The sequence below is a fragment of the Macaca nemestrina genome, chromosome 15, assembly GCF_043159975.1.
Source record: "Macaca nemestrina isolate mMacNem1 chromosome 15, mMacNem.hap1, whole genome shotgun sequence".
NCBI classification, from domain to species: domain Eukaryota; kingdom Metazoa; phylum Chordata; class Mammalia; order Primates; family Cercopithecidae; genus Macaca; species Macaca nemestrina.
The window spans coordinates 101,841,864-101,851,596 of NC_092139.1; the positions used below are offsets into that span (position 1 = coordinate 101,841,864).

The 9,733-nt window shown below is 38.8% G+C and overlaps 1 long non-coding RNA gene across 1 annotated transcript in view; it reads left to right on the plus strand.

Annotated features, from left to right (window-relative positions):
- The window catches only part of LOC139358719 (uncharacterized), a 14,420-nt gene extending 6,561 nt beyond the window's left edge, over nucleotides 1–7,859 (plus strand). Inside the window, exon 3 of the long non-coding RNA XR_011614108.1 lies at nucleotides 7,274–7,859. This is a non-coding gene — a long non-coding RNA (uncharacterized lncRNA). The remainder of the gene's footprint in view (nucleotides 1–7,273) is intronic.
- The last annotated feature ends 1,874 nt before the right edge of the window (nucleotides 7,860–9,733 follow it).

Here is a 9,733-nt window from a genome sequence, read left to right on the forward strand (position 1 = left end):
AGGGAATGGCTCTCCCCAATGTGGGTGGGTATTATCTAAGCCACCGAGGGCCTGAATAGAAAATAAAGGGTGACAAAGGATGAATAGAACATAAAGGAGGATGGAAGGAAGGAGTCTTTGTCTTTCTCTCTCTGCCTGACTGCCTGGCTAGAACATTGGTCTACTCTGGTGCTTCTCCTGGTTTTCAGACCTTCGGACTTGGACTGGAATCTACATCTAAATCTGCAAGCTCTCCAGCTCTTAGACCTTAGAACTATACCTAAATCTCTCTCTCTCTCTCTCTCTCTCTCTTCCTCTCCCTCTCTTACAGGGCAGTTGTTTATAGAATATCTCTCAATTGGAGTTTGATGTTTTTGAGAGACAGAACATCTATCTATCTATCTATCTATCTATCTATCTATCTATCTATCTATCTATCTATTTTTTATCTATCTATCATCTGTCTGTGTATCTACTATCTATCTACTATCTATCTATCTATCTATCTATCATCTATTTTTTATCTATCTATCATCTGTCTGTGTATCTACTATCTATCTACTATCTATCTATCTATCTATCTATCTATCTATCTATCTATCTATCTATCTATCTATCTATTTTTTATCTATCATCTATCTACTATCTATCTATCTATCTATCTATCTATCTATCTATCTATCTATCTATCTATCTATCCATCCTGCTTCTCTAGAGAACACAGACTAATGTAGGTGAGAACTAGGATCCCTCCCCCACTGAGAATTGTTCAGGGCCCTGTACCCCAGAGGAAGAACCTATTTCCTTTCTTTTTCTTAGATCCATTGCTCACCTTTTCTTCTGCCTACAATCCTAGAAGTTCCAAATCTTCCAGGAGGAATTCTCCGAGTTTGTCCTTGCTTCATCTCCACCAACCTGAGTCAGCGAGTTTTTCAACCTTGCTATTTGTACCCATGTCCAGGTTGTTAATATATGTACATGCACTGTGGGCTGCTGGCCCCTGAGTGCTGGAGGGCATGAAAATATTAACTTCTGTTCATGCAGAGAATTTGCTATTAACTCCAATGCTTCCTTTTTTTAAAAAATTTATTCACAGAAACCTGACAAGATTTTTACAGCTTTTTCCAGCTTATCAACCCGATTCAAATATCATAGAGGTTATTTTACCTTTTCTCACCCTATACTTGCAAGATTGTTTTTAATAGATTTTTCTCTGATTAAAAATAAATCATTCTCATGGTAGAATATTTGGAAAGATCAGGAAAATCTAAAGTAGAAAATAATTCCTCAAATCTTAACTCCCTGAAACCCTTATTCTCATCCTTTTTGGATTTGTGATTCCAGTCTTTTTTCCTTTGGTACATTTTTAACAGATTTAGAATATTCAATATTCACAATATTGTTTGTATCTTTTCTTCTCAATTTACTAACTCTGTTCCCACTTCAAGGTACTGTTTAATTCTCAGCTTGTCTTTGAAATAACCTACTGACCCCCAGGCAGAACAGAAGATAAGCACTAGGCTTATCCCACCTCAGATGGAATAGGAACTTGCTTGACTCATTCGTCGGTTTATATATGGGGCAATGGAAGGCAAAACACCGGAGAGTAGGCACTTTAGGATGAAACGTGTGTGTTAGAGTCTCTGCAATTTGACTTACTAGTTTCGTGACGCTGGAAAACGTTTTCTAAATATTCCACATTTCAGTTTCTTCCATTGTAAAATAGGGATAATTACATCTACCTCTGCAAGTATGGTGTAGATTAAAAGACTCAATGCTCATAGCTTCTTCAGCCTCATAGTACACACTCAGTTAATGGTGGTTCAGTAACTTCCCATATCTGTATAAAACATCTGAGTTTTCCTACAATGGACCCATTCCCCTTCTCTTTATTACAGTGTCCAATATTTCAGGAAAGCACTCCCAGCCCACTCAGTCATTGTGTCATAGCCCCAGGGATATAACCCCTAGCCCCAGGGAGAGATACCTAATCCCAGCTCAGTCATTGATAATATGATCTCTCTTTTACTACAGTTGGTTCAGGATGGGCCTGTAACCCAATCTGAAAATCAGTGAGATACAGTGATGGAACTTCTGTATGACCTTCTGGAACAGAGAAGTTCTCTTTCCATTTGCCTAGAAGCTTGGATCATGTAAGCATGGAGCTTGCAGGAACTTCTGCACTCTGGCCCTGCTGTTTCTACCAGTGTGGCGGGGAAATGGCTGATAATTAAGCAAATGCAATAAAGACCAGAGTTGAGGAATAGAAACTGATCCTGTCAACATTGTCTGACCCACTGGATCTAGCCTTACTTAAAACTAAATACAAAGCTTTTCCTTTGAATGAACCACAAACAGCCACTCCTCGACCCCTTTTTAAAGGCTGGCTTGAGTTGGGTTCTATTATTTGCAATCAAAAGAGATTTGATCAAGATACTTTTCTGGCTTCTGCTTTTCAAAATTTGAAGGTTCTGTGAATCCTTCCTCAGAGCAGATTAATTTGTATCAAGAATGGTCCATTCAGGTGCATTAGGGCCAAGTGGTTAACATTTACTGAGAGTACCTTCTAGCCTGGGGCCGGATGCAAATCTTCACCAAAATGGAGACAAACACACAGGGTGCTTGATAAAGCACAATGTGAATTAACATCAGCCACCCTGTATAGCTTGATGTGAAGGCTGACGTAGCAAAAGTTAATGAAGACCAATATGCAGTTTGACTTCTCTTCTTCCTATTTATTCCTAACTAGTATTGAAGGAATCTTTTTATTTTTTTAAATCATGTATTCTTTTTCAATTCTAAATCTTTCCCTTTCTCTCTCTCTCTCTCTCTCTCTTGCTTTAAGGAAACCCAGCTACTATGCACACCTCTTCTGTTTCACTCTTTTTATTATTGTGGTAAGGACATTTAACATGAAATCTAGCCTTTTAACAAATTTTTAAGTGGATAAGATCATATCGTTACCTGCAAGCATGATGTTGTACAGCAGATCTCTAGAACATAGTCATCTTGCAAAACTGACACTGCATCTGTTGAATAGCAATTGCCTATTTCCTTTTTCTTCTAGACTCTGGCAACCAAAATTCTACTTTATGGTAGTATAAATGTGACTATTTTGGATATTTCATATAAGTGGAATCGTAATATTTGTTTTTCTGTAACTGGCTTATTTCACTCAGCATAATGTCTTCCAGGTTCATCCACATTGATGAATATTGCAGGGTTTCTTCTTTTTCAAGTCTGAACAAAATTCCATTATATGTATATGTAAACACACACACACACACACACACACACACTACATTTTCTTTATCCATCCTTTATCCATCAATGAGCATTTAGGTTGTTTCCATATCTTGGCTATTGCAAATAATGCTGCAATGAATATGAGAGTGTAAATATCTCTTTGAGAACCTGATTTAATTCTTTTCGATAAATACCTCGAAATGGAATTGCTGGAATATGGTATTCTATTTTTAATTTTTTGAGAAACTTTCATACTCTTTTCCATAGCAGCTGAAACATTTTGCATTTCTACTAACAATATACAAAAGTCTAATTTCTCCATGTCTTTGCCAATGCTTGCTACCTTTTACCTTTTGTTTGTTTGTTTGTTTTTTGAAAATGGCCATTGTAACAAGTGTAAGTTGATATCTTATATGGTTTTGATTTGTATTTCCTTGATGGTTAGTGATGATGAACATCTTTTCATATACCCGTTGGCCATCTGTATGTCATTGGACAAATGTCTATGGAAGTTCTTTGCTCTTTTATGTTTGTTTGTTTGTTTGTTTTTGAGATAAAGTCTCACTCTGTCACCCAGGCTGGAGTGCAGTGGCTCAATCTTGGCTCACTACAGCCTCCACCTCCTGGGTTCAAGTGATTCTCCTGCCTCAGCCTTCTGAGTAGCTGGGATTACAGGCACCCGCCACCATGTCTGGCTAATTTTTTGTACTTTTAGTAGAGATGGGGTTTCGCCATGTTGGCCAGGCTGGTCTCAAACTCCTGACCTCAGGTGACCCACCCACCTTGGCCTCCCAAAGTGCTAAGATTGCAGGCATGAGCCACTGCGCCCAGCCTCTTTGCTCATTTTTAATTGGGTTATTTGTTTGTTTTTGTTATTGATTTATAGCAGTTCCTTACATATTTTGGAAATTAACTTCTTAGCAGATATATGGTTTGCATTGCGAATATTTTCTTCCATTCCTTAGGTTGCCCTTCACTCTATCATTTGCTTTCCTGTGTAGAAGCTTTTTAGTTTGATGAAGTACCACTTGTTAACTTGTGCTTTTGTTGCCAGTGCTTTTGGTATCATATTTAAGAAAACACTGCCAAGACCAATGTCATAAAGCTTTTCCCCTATATTTTCTTCCAGGAGTTTTGAACTTTTGGGTCTTATCTTTAAGTCTTTAATTCATTTTAAGTTGACTCCTGTGTGTGGAGTAAGAAAAAAGCAGGGTTTTTTTGACAGCATTTGTTGAAGAGACTATCTTTTCTTTCCCCATTGTGTATTCTTAGCGTATTTGTCAAAGATCAGTTAACCATATACACGTGGGTTTATTCCTGGGCTTTCTATTCTGTTCCGTTGGTCCTCTCTCTCTCTCTCTCTCTCTTTTTCTGTTGTGTGTGTGTGTGTGTGTGTGTGTGTGTGTGTGTGTGTGTGTTTTTTCCCTCTCTTTTAGACAAGGTCTTGCTCTGTTGCTCAGGCTGGAGTGCAGTGGTGCAATTACGACTCACTGCAGCCTCCACCTCCTAGGCTCAAGTGATCCTCCCTCCACCTCCTAGGCTCAAGTGATCCTCCCACCTCAGCTTCCCGAGTAGTTTTACGATCACACACCATAACCAAGTTGGGTTTATCCTTGAAATGTATGAATTGTCTAACACACAAAAATTAATTAATTGTATACAACAATACAGCACATTAACAGAATGAAGGAAAGAAATCATATAATCATCTTAATGGACACAGAGAAATCATTTGACTGAATTCAACACTGTTTCATGATAAAAAGTCTCTCAACAAACTAGGACTAAGAAGGATTTTAACTCACCAATTTGAAGGCTGTATGTGAAAAGCCCACGGCTAACATCATACTCAATGGTGAAAAGCTGAAATCTTTCCCCGTAGGATAGGGAAGAAGGCTAGGATGTTCGCTCTAGTCATTTCCATTCAACATAGAACTGGGAGTCCTAGTCAGAGCAATTAGGCAAGAAATAGAAATAAAAGCATCTAAATTGGAAAGGTAAAATTTTCTGTTTACAGATGACATGATTTAATTAGCCCTAAAGACTTCACACACACACATAAACAAAACAGAACTAATAAAAAAATTCAGTAAAATTGCAGGACACTGAATCAACATAAAAAAAATCAGCTGTTATTTCTATACACTAACAATAAACTACCTAAAAAGCAAATTAAGAAAATAATTCCATTTATGATAGCATCAAAAAGAATAAAATACTTAGGAATAAACTTAACTAAGGAAGTGAAAGGTTTATACAATGAAAACAATAGAACATTGATGAAAGAAATTAAAGAAGACGGCCGGGCGCGGTGGCTCATGCCTGTAATCCCAGCACTTTGGGAGGCCGAGGCGGGTGGATCACAAGGTCAGGAGATCAAGACCATCCTGGCTAACACGGTGAAACCCCGTCTCCACTAAAAATACAAAAATTAGCCGGGCGCAGTGGCGGACGCCTGTAGTCCCAGCTACATGGGAGGCTGAGGCAGGAGAAGGGCGTGAACCCAGGAGGCGGAGCTCTCAAAAAAAAAAAAAAAAAAAGAAATCAAAGAAGACATAAATGAATGGAAAGGTATTAAGATATTCTGGGTTAATGGATTGGAAGACTTAATATTATTAAAATGTCCATACTACCCAAAGCAATCTACAGATTCAATGCAATACTTATAAAAATGCCAAGGGCATATTTTACATAAATAGAAAAAACAATTCTAAAGTTCATAGGGAGTGACAAAAGACCCCACATAGTCGAAACAATTTTGAAAGAGAAGAACTAAGCTAGAGGCATTATACTTCCTAATTTCAAAATGTTTCACAGAGCTGCAATAATTAAAACTGTGTCATTTAAAATCTCATCTTCTTATAGTTAGAACAGAGGTGCTTAGAGAAATGAGATATAATTTCATTTGCTGTGGTAAAGCCCTACAATTTCATATATACATATAAAATCAGAATATATACACACACACACACACATATATTTTCAATCGGAACCACATTTTCAAATCATTCAATCCCTTTTCATTTCAGACTGACTAATTATATAGAAGTTAGTGTTTACAGTTAGAGTACTACTGATATATTACTCTTAAGAATTCATTTCAACTATTCTGAAAAGGCCTTGTTTTTTAATATACAATTGACACGGTTCTATCCACTTACATTGGATCACTGATATAATACACTTAAATATAAAACTAAACAAAATAGAGGGGCTTTAAAATCTATTAAATCTATTTTATATTGTAATTTAGGTATATGTCTATTTGGGGATGAATACTGTTAATTATGAATGTTTTCATTTGTGAATAACATGAAACATAACCCAGGATTAAACAATGCCCACTTTCAGCCCTCCCCATTTAGAAGTGTGTTGTTGGTTCAGCTGCTGTGTAATATAGTCAAAGACTATGCGTCTTTTCATCTTTCTGTTCCACTAGCCTTAGCAGGCTTGCTTTGCCTATTCATATTTATTACCTAATAAATGCAAAATGGTTGCTGTAGCTCCAGATGCCACATCTGTGTCCAAGGAGAAAGAAGGAAGAAGGAAGAGCTCCAGCAATCTGTCCCTTTAATCAGGAAAGCAAAACCTTTCTGAAAAGTTTTCATCTATTTCAAAAAAGCAGGGTCTTATGGCAAAGAGAAGTACAGTCATGATTCATCGCTTGGGGATGGGCATGTGGCTACTCAGAATAAAATTGAGTTCTGTTAGAAAAAAGGAATGGTGGAGGAGGCTGCTGAGTCAGCAACTAACACTGCTTCATGTGCTCACTTTGGATAAATAAGTTTCATTTCTATAGGCTAAAAGGCATACATATGTCTAGGTATGTTCTTATATATTCCTAAATATCAATATAAACATCAATATTTAGAAATGAATTAGCATAGGTAAAGTGTTTAGAATAGTGCCTATTAGGTGTCATAGAAAGATTTGCTATCATTCTTTTTACTGTTAGGTATCTATATATTTATATGTTTTACAGACAGTTTCTAAAATTATTTCCTTTCCTCTTCACAATGATTACAACATCTGTTCTTTCTAACTCTAGGGGTACAAGCTGGAAAAGGGGAGAAATGAATCAGGCTACAGGCCAAGTGTCCATCACTGATTCCCAGAGATGCCCGTTGTGTGGTGGGCACTTCCATGTGGACTCTCTATAGGGGCACGTGCATGGGTCCAAGATAGGCATCCCTCAGCTCATGGCCTGTATTCCAGCTTGTAGACTTTTGCTGAGGACGTCCCCTCACCAGTAACCAGCTCTGGTCCCAAGCTCCTGGCCGCATTCTTCAGTGTCCACAAACCCACAGAGTCTCCTCATTCTCAACTGTGGGATTGCACCTTTTCCTGCTGGTTCCTCCTCTTTGCCCTGGCATGTCTCCAAATGTTGTCCTCCCTCTGCTCAAATAGGCATGGAGCAGGGGCAGATCAGAAAGTCCGATGTCCGACCATCTTCCAACCAAACAAAATGCTAGACTATCATCATTGCACGTGGCCCAGTCTCTCCTGGGCATACCTAAGAGTCTTCCTTTTATGTCGTGAAACGAGGAGTGACCCTTCTGCTCCCAATAAACAGACCCACACACGACCTTGTCCTGCTGATATCCTGGAATTCCGTCTCTTCCTCCAGTCATTCATCTGCTTATGTAGAAAGAAGATTTGAGGGTTTTAGCCTCCCCTTGATACCCTGAAGGGGTGTGTGTGGCCTCCTAATACTCATTTTCCTTTAGAATGTGGGCAACTAGAGGCCACTCTGCCATTTGCTTTGAGTTTTAGTAGCTAATTCTGGGTTAACAGTGAAAGTCCTATTTGATATCCTGCTACTCTTGTTATTTTAACCTAATTAGATATTATATAAGTTGATAAAATGTGCATGTACGAGGAAATAGAGCAGTGTCTCCAAAAAAACTAAGTGAAATTAGTTAGAGAAGCTTGAAAAAGTTGTTATTTAGAAATGCTGTGCCATCAGATGTATGTGAGGTAATACTAAGCGGTTGGAAAACAATGGTAAAATGGGAAGTGATTGTTCACTCAGATTGTTTCATGTGTTTCTTGACACCCTCATCCCATTTTAAAAGATTTTAAACTAGAATTGAAATGTAAAGGAGGTTCATAAAAGAAGATAGGGATATCCAATTTGCAGGCTCCGGCTCCAAGAACGGCAGTGTGGGCCCCATGGCAAAAGGCAAACAAATACGCAGTCATATGTTTTAGGTTGAAACCAAAGCTTTAGGGTATGTATATTTCATTTTTAAAACATTTCTCTAACCATCTTTTCAACTAGCTGTTTCTAATCATTCTGGATAACAGGGCTTTTATAGCAGCTCATAGTACCAGCTGCCAGCCTCCAGGTGCCCTTGCAGACAGTCTCCCAGCTAGGGAAGAATGTGGAGCAGACTCCCATCTTTCTCACCAAGCCCCCTTCCCTCCTCTTCTCCTTCTTTCTTAGACTATCATTATTCCCTAGCAATTATCGAGTTTTTAGCCTCCTTTTGTATCTCAGGATTCCTGCATCTGCTTCTGTTGCTGGGTGGGGGAGATGGAAAACTGCAAAGGCGAAGTGGCATGGGGAGAAGATTTGAGAACCATCTGCCTTGGGTTCCTTCTTGATTTTCTTTTCTTTTTTTTTTTGAGATGGAGTCTCGCTCTGTTGCCCAGGCTGGAGTGCAATGGTGCAATCTTGGCTCACTGCAACCTCTGCCTCCCAGGTTCAAGTGATTCTCCTGCCTCAGCCTCCTGAATAGCTGAGACTACAGGTGCCCACCACAATGTCTGGCTAATTTTTTTGTATTTTTAGTAGAGATGGGGTTTCACCGTGTTGGCCAGGCTGGTCTTGAACTCCTGACTGACCTGGTGATCTGCCCGCCTTGGCCTCCCCAAGTGCTGGGATAACAGGCTTGAGCCACTGCACCTGGCCACTGCCTTGACTTTTTATCCCAGTTTTCTTCAACCACCTGGAGCAGTAAAACACAGCCAGGTATCTATTCCTGTGAGGGTTAATACTGCACCAATAATCCTCATCTAGGCTTATAAGGCTAGTTTACCACACTACCGTAATCTTTTGATTGACAAGCATGCCTGTCCTGTGTCTCTTTCCTACCACACATAGACCCTTTCTATGAATATTGAATGCACAGTTATGCTTTTCAAGTCATTAGCTTTTATCTTCTTACCAGAAGGAATAGGAAGACAGAGAATCCTGCTACCTATCTACCTACTTACATAGCTATGTGCTCATATATGTTGTCTATCTACCCGTTCATCTTCCATAAAATGTTGTGCCTGGCACATAGTGAATGTCTGATAAATGCATATTATTGTTACTCTCCATGGTGAATGTTGTAATATTCAGTAGCTGATGATTTGATTCAATCTGTAATTGGCGTTTTGTAGTTTTGTCCTTTGGCCAACCTCAACTTCTGATGTCTTCCTTTGCTTCAGTCTGTGTCTTTCCTAATTTTTTCCCTAACTCCAGGCCTGTTCTGATTTCTGATATCCAAAAACTTTCTTT